At 37.7% G+C, this 13,085-nt stretch overlaps 1 protein-coding gene across 2 annotated transcripts in view; it reads left to right on the forward strand.

Annotated features, from left to right (window-relative positions):
• Nucleotides 1-13,085, forward strand: part of LOC122807796 (ubiquitin-like modifier-activating enzyme 1) — a 2,541,412-nt gene that overhangs the window by 1,852,690 nt on the left and 675,637 nt on the right. The window lies entirely within an intron of this gene.

Raw genomic sequence — 13,085 nt, forward strand, 5'->3', positions numbered from 1 at the left:
ACATATGTTGCATTATAGTGCTTTGTAGTGACTGCTACTGTACATTGTTGCATATATATGTACATAAATACTTACATATGTTGCATACAGTGCTTTGTAGTGACTGCTACTGTACATCGCTGCATATATATTTACATAGGTACTTATATATGTTGTGTTATAGTGCTCTGTAGTGACTACTACTGTACATTGCTGCATATATATTTACATAAGTACTTGCATATGTTGTGTTATAGTGCTCTGTAGTTACTGCTACTGTACATCGCTGCATATATGTTGACATATAAGTACTTACATATGTTGCGTTATAGTGCTCTGTAGTGACTGCTACTGTACATTGCTGCATATATATAGTGACATAAGAACTTACATATGTTGCATGTAGTGCTTTGTAGTGACTGCTACTGTACATCGCTGCATATATATTTACATAGGTACTTACATATGTTGTGTTATAGTGCTCTATAGTGACTGCCACTGTACATTGCTGCATATATATTTACATAAGTACTTACATGTGTTGTGTTATAGTGCTCTGTAGTGACTGCTACTGTACATCACTGTATAAATATTGACTTAAGTACGTACATATGTTGTATTATAGTGTACTGTAGTGACTGCTAATATAAATTGCTGCTGCATATATATTTATATAAGTGCTTAGACATTTTGTGTTATAGTGCTGTGTAGTTGTAGAGATTGCTGTGAGGTGTGTGGAACTATAGTTTTGGGGCAGAATGGAAGGAAGATCCATACCTACCCTGAGTGCAGAAGGTCAACCCCCTCCCCTGTATTACAGAAAGGATAAAGAAAGAGAGTTAGCTAGTTAGTTAGTTAGTTGTGGGACTCTTTGGCAGAGAGAGAGGAAGTACTGCAGAGAGGTACACTGGCAGGATTCTGTACCACATGAGAGACGTGAGTACCACAGATGTTGGCTTCCCTAGTGGGAGAAGATTTCAGCTGTGAGTGGTAATGCAGCTGTGTGTATTGGGAGGTTTTATGTTGGTTGTGTAGTGTGCACGTGTAGTGTTAGTATGGATAATAATGACCAGTTTGTGGGAAAGATTTGTCTCCACATGTAATAGGCATTTGCACTTCACACATTACCCCAACGGCCTCCCTGAGAAGAATGTGACCAGGACTGGGATGGATATATCTGGATATGAACATGTTAAAAAGTTAATATGGTGACGCCTCTTCTGCTGATAACAGAAGCAGAGTTTGTAAGTCTTTTTGTTTATTACAGAGCACTTTAGAGACATTATATGTTCTGCCATCTTCTTTAATTTATGGGATTTGGATCAAGAAGAGATGGTGGGAGGAAGAAGTTGTTTGCAGTTTTTTACAAGCATCAGCTGCTTTATTTTTCCATTACATCTTACATCAGCGGTACGTTCCTCATGCACAGTACAGCTTTTATTTCCCCTCAATCACTAATCCAGTGTTTAAAAAGAAATGACAATACTATTTAGCCTTTTATACATTTGTTCAACCCAAAGCCATGGGTTACATAGTCATCTCTGTGGTAACAACATTTTTCCATTCCATTTGTGTGCGGCATGGTCCTGCATTACAAACTTTCTCTCCTCTTTTCTCCTCTTAACCTTCCTGCGTGCCTGTTCCTCAGCTTGTTGAAACAGATTTCAGTATGTCCACATTCTTTCATGTCACTTTCTTATTTTACCGTATTTTGGTAATTTTTTTATACCATTCATTATTCCTGTTACTTCCTCTGTTTTTGTTCTTGGATTGAAGAGAAAAGGTTATATGAGAAAAAGTCAGGTTTTTGTTTATCAGAAGTTATCGGAGGGGAATAGAGTGAAAATAGAGAACGTGTATATGCCACCAAAATTAGAAAAGATTCAATTAAAACAGATTTTGGAGGAACAGTGGAATTTCAACAAGGAATTGTTTATTTATTTACCTATTTAACATTTTGTTTACCAGGAAAGTCCGATTGGGACAGAGCCTATTGCAAGTGGAGGTCCAGGGAGAAATGCTCCAGACGCATCTTTTTGGAGTGTGGGAGGAAACTGAAGCACTCAGATAAAACTCGTGTGAACGCAGGGAGGACATGCAGACTCCACCCAGAAATTGTTTAGAACTGTCTCATCAACTAACATATACACAACTTCTTACCACCTATAAAATTATCCAGCAACCCATCTGCCTATCCAGAACTAAAAAACATTCTACACAACTGTGGCCCCAGTGGGTCATTGCAATTCTGTGACCAAACATTCTTATCTATCTACAAACCTATCAAATCTGCTGGGCTTTGTCTGTACTTGTACAAGGTTCCTTACCTGCATCCATCAGGTCAAGACTCTCCCTCCCATCTTTCAAAACTACTCTGAAAGACTTCTTAGCTAAAATCTGTCTCTGTTCTTGCTCAAAACTGGGATAAACTGTATCCCTAAATGTGAACAAGTACCTTTTCATTCCTTATAAATCCTTACTCTCCCTTCTTCACTCACTTCTTTACTTCTATCAAATTCTCTTTCCTGACTTTCTCTCTAAATATACCATAAGCCTGTTTCTTCTCTCATTTCATATTACAATCCGAGTTTTTTATTTGATTAATTTACTTTTAATTTCTCTACAAACTGTCTAAAATTTCTCTAAATATTAAATGATTGTCATATACTTTGTATCGATTCTTAACCAATGCTTTTATACTATCACTAATTTGTTATAATTGTTAAAACTGCAAATGTTTTTGATTTATATTTGAAAATTGTAAAATTATTGTTCTTAAAATGTTTTGTAATAATTTGGAGCTTTTCTCTGCAGGCCTCCACTGAAAATAGGATTCTACCCAGTCAGACTTTCCCAGTAATCAAATGTCAATAAATAAAATAAATAAAATACCTGTTTATTCATTTGGAAATTACTTTTTGTAAAAATCCTCTGTTTTTATCTGACTGGAGGTAGTTACTAGGCATGCAATCCAAGAGACCATTATGGAGCCTAGCCCAAATTCCCGCATATCTTAAAACACTGTTTGGTTAAGTGAGTTGTTCAAAGTCACATAGTAGGCAAAAGATGGTAGAAAGATTCAAACCCTGTACCCTTGGCACAGGAAGAAATTCATTAACACATCAGTGCTTAACTTCTCTGCACTAACTGCCAGACCATAAGTGCACAATTCATTCTATTATAAACAGGATGTTTGTAACAGGACTGCATAAATGCTTTCAAACAGTCCTCTGTATTATTATGTGTCATGCAGAATATGGGGTATCCAATATATATATATATATATATATATATATATATATATATCGAGAGAGAGAGAGAGATAGATAGACAGACAGATAGATAGATAGATAGATAGATAGATAGATAGATAGATAGATAGATAGATAGATAGATATTTGTAGTTTTATTATCAGGCCTTTCTGTACTCTGCTGCTTGTGCAATACAGTCATGAAACTTCATGAAAATTTGTGACGTAAATGAAGTACTACATTTCACCTAGTCCTAGGTTTCCATAAGCCCTGAAAAGATGGATGACTTATCCAGGAACAAGTAAAAATCAGTGTTTGTGATGAATTTAAATAAAAAAGACTGGGTTATGCTTGAAATGAAAATGTTTATATTATTTTATGTAGTTTTATAATATTTTATAATGTAAATTGGCTGCACAATTATCAGCTGACTTAATAATGAAACACCTCAAAAGCTTGTGTGGTCAGTCTGGTAAATTGAATAAGGATCTGTTCAGCGAATTACACATGAGGAGACACTACCTCCCCCATATGTCCCATGGAGGAGGTTATGCCTTCTGAACATCACTAACTTGTTTAACTCCCTCTGGGATCAGCAAACCTTAGAGTTAAGTTAAAATCCTTTCATAAAATCTTTTCATCAGAAGTCCACTTTACCTGCCATGTGGGATCAAATGTGCCTGTCAGAAGTAATCTCTGATGGAAAACCAAAACACCCTCTGACTGCAACCACATGTTTTGTACCTGATGGCCTTGTCTGTGGCCACATAGTGTCTTTGAACCAGGTTACCTTTCTGATTAACAAATACTCCTTTTGTATTCTATAGACACACAAATAAATATTCTTTATGCATGTTTTACAGATAAATAATACGTGTATTATTTATTCATACAGATATTATGAGCAACTGAATAAAGAATCTTTTTAGGATCAGTTTTACATGGTCCCAGGTTACTAAATATTAAGGAGCAGCACACAAGAAATGTCACTGAAGTCACACCAGACATTCAAACCTAGCTGGAACATGTCAGTTACAGTCAGACTTGCAGACAAGACTTTATAGAAAAATTAAACCCCTTCCCAAAAACAGTACTGCGGTATAGGCAACTTTATGTGTTTGTGTTATGATGGAAGTAAATTACCAATTGATGGTAGAAGACAGATTATACACTTTTCATTGCAGCTTGTCCATAGTTTATTTTTTGTTGTAACATCTTTTCATAGGTTCATAGGTTCATAGGTTCATACTAGGCTATCTGCCCAAGGGCATTTATAAGCCTAGCCCATAGTTATGTGGCTTTCGCCACCCCTTTAGTTTGAATAAAAACTATGCCTATCATTTTTCTGTGCCTCTGTCAAGCAGTGACACTGAAGTAATCCCTGGGGTATATCTGCGATCTCCCATCCATTGGTCAAGATTCCTCTTGAACAAGGCCAGCGAGGTGCTCTGCCTCACATGTACCGGGATTTTGTTCCACAGCATAGGGAGTCTCTGGGTGATGAATCTGTCCCTCCAGCACGTTCTATTTATAACCGTGTCAAGGTTTAAGTCTCCGCCCTTGTGGTTCTGAGGATCTAGATTTTTGAGGTGAAGCATATTCATCAAATCTGGGTTTGACATGGCCTTATATGTCAGGCACAGGTCACCTCTGAGCAAGCGGTATGAGACTGAATAGAGCTGGAGTTCTTTCAGTCGGGCAGCATAAGACATATTTTTGAGACCCTTTATCCTTTTGGTGAGGAACTTTTGGGGCCTTTCAAGCTGCATCAGGTGTCTGGTCAGATACATTCGAGCGGGCATTGTACTCAATCATAGGTCTAATGAGTGATGAGTACAGGGGGACGATGACCTCCCTTGATCTAGATGTGAATCCCTTCATGATCAGGTGGGCGATATAGAAGGTTTTCCTAACTACTTTAGCAACATGAGTGTCAAACGAAAGGCTACTGTCAACTTGGGTCCCCAGATCCCTGATGACTTTTTCTGTGCTCAGTGGATTGCCATCTATATGGTAGCTAGGGGTAACCTTGTTTTTCCCGAAGGGTATGACTATGCATTTTTTGGCGTGTATATTTTTTGAACATTTAAAACTGGTTGGATCTTACATAACTGACCCCTTCAAACTCTTAGTTATCATGTTAACAAGTTTTAATAATTGATATTTACCAGAAAGCAACTTCATGGCTAGATCTTCTCAATATTGCTTTTGAGTTTGCATCTTTGCTTTAAGGTATGTTGTGAATGTTGTTTTTCTGCTGCTGAAAAGTGGGAGAAATAATAGTGAGAGACACGGTCTAGTGGTTAGAGAACAGATAAGCGGATGTGAAGTCTGGGTTTTATGATGCCTTTACAGCGGGATGCATACACAGTATAACTATAAATAGAACCAACAAACAAATAAATAAAGCTTACGCCAACCGCTATGCTGCCATGAAATGCCGAAACTCCAACCTTGCCGTTATTAAATGACAGTTCAAAAAGACCATTTAAAATAATCCAACATTTAATGAAGACAATAGTTAAAAAACAACTAACAACATACTGAGAGTTAATGGCTTTCACCCGTTAGCAATACGGGCTTCTTCAGAACTAAATTCAATGAATGAAACAGTTGCCATTTAAATTAATTATATGGCACCAAAAATATAGCCAAATTTAAAGCTGTAGCAGATAAAATTATAACTATCATATATCTAAACAATAAAAACCATAAATATAAAATATAAAATACAACATGAATCATGTCCCTACACTTGTTAACTGCTACCAGTTTGAATAAAAACCTATGAATTATTAATCAAGCATTATTAAGCAGCGGCTTGATAGAAATAGTCGTTCAACCCAGGGGGATGTGGAGGCATCAGTAATTGCCACCACATTTCCTTATAAGATAAATGTCCTTTGTAGTTTCCCCCTCTTGGGTCCAACTTGATAATATCCAATATAGAAAATAAAAAATAATGATTGTGTCCCGACACTTTAATATGTCTGTATAAGGCATTCTTTTCATCTCTCTTTTTGGTACAGTACATATGGTCATAGATACGCTTGTTTAACTGTCTTTTGGTCTTTCCTATATAGAAAGCCGAACATATACCACACGAAGCTAAATATACTAAAAATTTAGATCTACAATTCCCCTGTCGACTTGATGTTAGATCTGTTGATATTGTCTAATTTTACCCCTTCTTTCAAATTTATAGTGTGACACCAATTGCAGTTACCACATTTACTAGTGTGTTTCAAAGAAAGATTATTATGTGTAGGGCCCATTTCCAAATATTTCTTGACATTTGGTCCCATTTTATTTATAAAACAAGGATGGTGCCCAACTATATTAACTACATTGTTATCAGCAAGAATTATATTCCAGCTCCTATTCAGTATGTCTTTTAATTTTAATCGTGTAAGGTCCATATTCAAGTACACATGCTCTGCTATAATTCCTTGCTGTAACATCTTGCCTATCAGTGTGTAAAATGTGGGTATTAGTGTGACCTTGACCTAATAGAGGGATATATTTTTCCCCCATTTGCCTACGACTTGTTTCCTTACGTTCTGCATCATTTTTGAACCGTAACCTCTATCACTAAATAAAGATTTAATATAAGTGATTTCAGTAAGCATATCCGAGTGTGCAGAAGTCATCCTAAGAGCTCGAATAAGCTGTCCCTTGTATATATTTCTCATTAAAATTTTAGGATGATTACTGGAGTATTCAAGATAACTATTCAAGAATGTGGTTTTCCTATAAATTCTAGATGAAAACTGCTTTCTATTTTTAAAAATAAATGTGTCAAGATATGCTAATCCCTCCTGACTGTGGGAAGAATTACATTTAAGATACCTGCTACTAGAATTGAGGTAATCCAGAAATCTGGTGAAAATATCATAACTTCCATCCCACAGAATATAAATATCATCCAGGTAGTGTGAATAATATCTAATATGTTTGAAATATTCACTTTGGAATACAGTGGACTCCTCCCAATCCAGCATAACCAAGTTCGCAAAAATGGGAGCACAAGCTGCTCCCATTGCTACGCCCTTGGTTTGCTGGAAAAATTCACCTTCGTAGAAAATATAATTATGCTCCAAAACTATAGCATAATGGCTAAGGTCTTACTTCACAGATACAATGTACAGAGTTCAATTCTGATCTCTGGTTATTGGCTAGGCTTGTAATAGGCTTGTAATAGTCTGTAAACTGATAACCTAGTATTCCCCTATAAAGCCATGAACCTATCTTACAGGTGGTGTTATATAATTCACTTATATATTCTTTTAGTATAATCAGTAACCATTTGTAGATTTGGATGTACAACATCTACTGAATGGATTTGCCATCCAGTTTCTTGCCATCTAGTAGTCATGGTTAACATGTTACTATTTCCATAATTTGTTTCAGTTATGAATTTCTGAAGAAAGACTACATTGTCACATCTATAACTTACGTGTTAGGAAAACAGTAGGGCCTAACTTGAAGCCTCATAACAACGATGCATGCAGTCTTTCTTATAACCCATCCCTGGCGAAAAGTAAAATACCACATATCTAGAAAGAAACACAAGTTATTCCTTTACTTCCGTGGAAGGGACATAGACTACCGAATTAATTAGTTTGTGTACCTTGCTCGCCAGTATTACGAAAGTACTGCATATTAGACTTACTAGGAAAGTAACTTGTCAATTTACATAGACATTATAAAGATCTACATGGTTTTCAGAAAGGCAGCTTTACGATTGTATGTTTGCACTAATTTATAACTGCAAAAAACACTTGGAAAAATCCATCTGTAGACAACATAGTTTTTATGTGCATATATAAGACTCTTGATTTAATGATTTGTTCATCACCTTTACTTCCTTTTCATTGTCCAGGACTTCCTGTACATTGTGAATAGATTTTGATTTCCATTTTCTATTTGGCAGCCAATAGCATTAAACTCTGTGAGGCTTTACTATGTCTAGCCAATTCAGATTGTATATCCTTGATTAAAGAGTCATTTCATAAGTCACAACTGTCTGTTTCCTCAATATTTTTGTCAAAGTACTCTGTAAGGAATTATTAAAATATGTCAACTTTTTACATTCTGAAAAATGCATTCCTAATTACCTCTCTCGTCCCCATAACACCTCCAGGATTAGTAAACCTTCTGGACTTTGTCACATACTTCATAACATCTGTGCAGTCTTGGTGAGCTAGAGAGTAATTAGATGCTGATATGTTATTTCATACGTTGGTTTCCTGGACAACAGCTTAGAAAGAGTATGCAAGGGAATTAAATAAAAATATACTTCAAACATTAGCGTATCACATCGACTCCATGTATAAATGGTTCACTGTAGATTAGTGCATTACCTCAGTTAACAAAATTTATAAAACAGGTAAACAAATAAACAGATTAAGCATTTGACATTTTGTTTACAGTATAAAATTGGGTTGTATAACTTACCCATTCTCTGTGTATAACTAGCTTTATCAAAATCTTAGTAATATTTACTTCTGGATTCTTGCAAAGTAGCATGTTATCTATCACCAGCAGAACTAAATGTAATTATGCATCTAGGGCAAAAAATAAAAAACACTCTCTGTGTTCTTTATGGCTCTCAACAGTTCACTCCATGTAACCATTCAATTAAATGATTTTTTGGAAGCTAAGGAGGGTTGGCCTTGGTTAGTACTTGGATGGAAAACCACCTGGGAACACCAAGTGCTGGGGGGGTGTCTGGGGGAAGTAATGTCATTGCAGAAGGTGGTCACGTGATTGTTCTTTGCTATAAAACTTCCTGTGAAGTATGTAATAGCATCTGATGAAGTTTCAAACTATTGAGATGAAAGCGCTTATTGGATGTATATGTACATCTTTTTATGACTTTTGCTCATTAAAGTGAATGTCTACTCTTCACTTGTGAATGGGCCTTTGAGAATACATGCAATTTGTGGACTTAATTGAATGGATATACAGAGTGGATATACAGAGTGAACTGTTGGAACTGTAAAGAACACAGAGAGTGTTTTTATTTTGATGGTTTATGTGGTGGTGTTAGTGATTTAGGGCAAAAATTGACTTGTATAATGATCATTTTGGAGATGGAATTATAGATACTCCTGAAACTTACTCTAATCTGGATTTTCTGATGAAAGGAATTAACATTTACAGAAAGTACTAATAATAACTGTCTTAACTCATTCCCTCCAGTAGAACTCTTTTAAGTGTATACCTTTAACTCCCAATGAGTGTGGCTTCAGCCTTTAAAAAATGAAGTTATCACCTTACAGTCCTACCAAATACTAATTGACAGAGGTCATATATCAATACAGTTGTGCTTGCCATTATTTATGCTTCAAGGTAAAATATTCTTATACCTTGTATGTAGCATGGTTTTGGAATTATTAATGCACATATCAACAGATAATATTTGATGCATAGAGGCACAGTAGGAGGTAACTGCAGAAACGACTGGAGACGTCACTCGGCTGTAATAGCAGGTTATGTACTTTCCTTTTTTATTTAATCAAGGAGACCTGGACTTCTAATCCTGATTTTCACGAGCAGAATAAGAAGTTATTTGGAATTTGTTGCACCCATATGCTCACCTGTTTCTTACTCAAACATGCAAACAACTGAGAGAACTCAGTGTACATCACAATAACACTACACAGAATGGCAGCATGCTCCTCGCTTGATAAAAACATTTTATTTTTTCTTCTGAGTTACAGGAACAATGAGGCTTTATAAGTCATTATATGAGATCTATCTTTTGGAGTGCTTTTTTCTGAAACTAATAGTAGACAAAGAATCATGGGTATGTACCCTTGTTGGACTGATTCGAGCAGCATGTTCTGTGCAGTACAGTCCAGGAAAGGCAGTCCTTCCCACATTCTGAGCAACAATAGGCAGATGTCAGTTTGGTATCATGGACACGGATCCTCCTGAGGGCTCTCTTATCCTCTACTCTCCCTTCCAAGTTGGTTTCACACATAGTGAGAGCTTCCTTCATTTCTCGTTTCCAGGCATATTGTCTGAGGTGAGAGAATACCAGATTTTCATTCTAATTAAGAAAGTACTGGAGTCACGCTTGCATATGTCCTTGTAGTGTAATTTGGGTCACCCTTTTGGCCACTTTCCAGACTCCAGCTCTCCAAAAAGGAGGTCCTTTGGTATTCATCCATCTGTCATGCATGAGACATGACCCAACCAACGTATAAGTCTCTGTTTCAAGTAGGTGAACATGGAGGTAGTGCCCGCTCTCTCAGGCACTACACTGTTGGGATCTTGACCTGCATGACTACCAAGTATATGCCTAAGACATTGAGATGCTGCTCCTGTTTTGATTGCAGAGTCCATGTCTCACTGGCTACAGTAATATGCACAAAACACAGGCTTTGTAAACCTGCACCTTGGTGTGCACAGTGAGCTTATTTTAAGCCAATACTCTCTTTGTCAGCTTGGAAAGCATTGTAGCAACTTTTCCAATCTGCTTATTCATTTTGCTATTAAGCAACAAGTTGCCAGAGACTGTAGAGCCTAGGTACATGAATGCATGGATGACCTCCACCTCATAGTCACTCACCATGCTAGATGGTTCATTGCTTACATTTTGGTCCATCACCTAGGTCTTCTATAGACTGATTGTTAGGCCAAATTCCATACATTCATCCACAAAGTGAGCCATGGGTGACTGAAGTTCCTACCAAGTGTGAGCAGCAACAGCTGCATCATGAGCGAACAGGAACTTCCTTAGACACTTCCTAAGCACCCTGGTCTTTGATCCAACCCTCAACAGTTTGAAGAGGTTGCCTGTACATTTTGGTTTGGAGAAAGATACCCTCTGTAGCAGTTCTAAAAGCAAATTTCAACAGGACTGGAAAGAAGATACCAAACATTACTGGAGCCAGTACACATCCCTGCTTCACTCCACTGAGAATCTCAAAAGGTTTGAATGTGGATCCATTGTACATGATAGTCCCCTTCATGCCTTCATGGAAGGCCCTGATAATGCTAAGCAGTGTTGGGGGACAGCTGATTTTTGCCAGAATCACAAACAGACCTTTCTTACTGATGAAATCCAATGCCTTGGTCAGATCAAGGAAGGCAATATACAGAGGTTTGTTCTGCTCCCTACACAATTTCTTGTAGTTGCCTAACAGAGAAAACCATAGCTATAGTAGACCATTAAGCTCTGAACCCACACTGAGACTTGGGGGTAAACTCTCTCTGCAAGAATGTGGAACCTTTTCAGGACAAGATATGCAAATAGATTCCCCATGGTACTGAGAAGGAAGATGCCATGATAGTCATTATAATCACTTTTATCACCATAATTCTTATAGGTAGTAGCTATGTTAGCATTCCTCATGTACTGCAGTACACTGCCTTCTAACCAGCATTGGCAAAGTGTTGCATGGAGATTAGGGTACCATTGGCACATTTAAGGATTTCTGAGGGGATACCATCTTTCCTAGGGACTTTTCCAGAAGGGAGTGCTTTTAGCACACTGTTGAGTTCCTCCAAGGTGGGCTGAGCATTGAATTCAGTCATAGTTGGCAGAGACTGAATGCTATTCAGGGCTGTCTCCATAACTATGATCTCTCTGATATACAGCTATCAATAGTGTCCCACCCAGCATTAAGTCTGTCCTTCAAGATTTCTCCCATTACTGACTTAAGTAGGCCATCTTCCTTTGTAATGGACCAATGGCTTGCTCAATCCCATTGTACACTCCTTGCATTTTACCAGTGTCTGCAGACTGCTAAATCTTTAAGTAAAGCTGGAGCCAGTAATCATTAGCAAAGCACTGAGCTACCTGCTGCAGCTGACCCTGAGCACACCAGAGTGCCTGCAAGTTCTCGTCATTGGAAGAAAACCTGTATGCAGCCAGTGCCTGTCTCTTCTTCTTAATCATGGGTGTCAGCACTTCAGTATGGGCTTCAAATCAATCAGCACTGTCTTCTTCCCAAAGATAGATATTGCAGTGTTATAAGTAGCATCCCATAGTTTTTCCTTTCTGTTGCTGCTATCATTCCCACCCAGGCAAGTCAAGGCCTCCTGAAGTGCTTGAAGAAACATGGGTAATTTTGAAGGGTCACAAGTCTTGCTTATGTCGATACACGGTCTCCCTTTCTTTTTAAAGTGAAAAAATGTTCATGGCTGGATGATCACATTGCAACACACGAGGAAGTGGTCACATGTGCAAGTGGCTCTGTCATACCAACAAATGTGGGAAATGAGACATAGCTGAATCAGTGACCATGGTCAATATTTTCAGCATCTATGCACCTACATAAGTTTCTACCCAGGAAGTCAAGGACAAGGTCTGTGAGGTAGCTGTATCAGTGACCATGGTCAATATCTTCAGCATCTGTGCACCTACATAACGTCTATCCAGGAAGTCAAAGACAAGGTCTATGAAATAGCTGAATCAGTGGCCATGGTTAATATCTTCAGTATCTATGCACCTATATAACATCTACCCAGGAAGTCAAGGACAAGGTCTATGAGATAGCTGAATTAACGACCATGGTCAGTATCTTTAGCATCTATGCACCTACATAACATCTACCCAGGAAGTCAAGGACGAGTTCTATGAAATAGCTGAAGGAGTGACCATGGTCAATATCTTCAGCATCTATGCACTTACATAAGTTCTACCCAGGAAGTCAAGGACGAGGTCTGTGAGAGAGCTAAATCAGTGGCCATGGTCAATATCCTCAGCATCTATACACCTACATAAGTTCTACCCAGGAAGTCAAGAACGAGGTCTATGGAATAGCTGAATCAGTAACCATGTTCAATATCTTCAGCATCTATGCACCTACATAACGTCTACCCAGGAAGTCAAGGATGAG

This window comes from Protopterus annectens, chromosome 7.part1 (assembly GCF_019279795.1).
Source record: "Protopterus annectens isolate FY-2018-M chromosome 7.part1, PAN1.0, whole genome shotgun sequence".
NCBI lineage: Eukaryota > Metazoa > Chordata > Ceratodontiformes > Protopteridae > Protopterus > Protopterus annectens.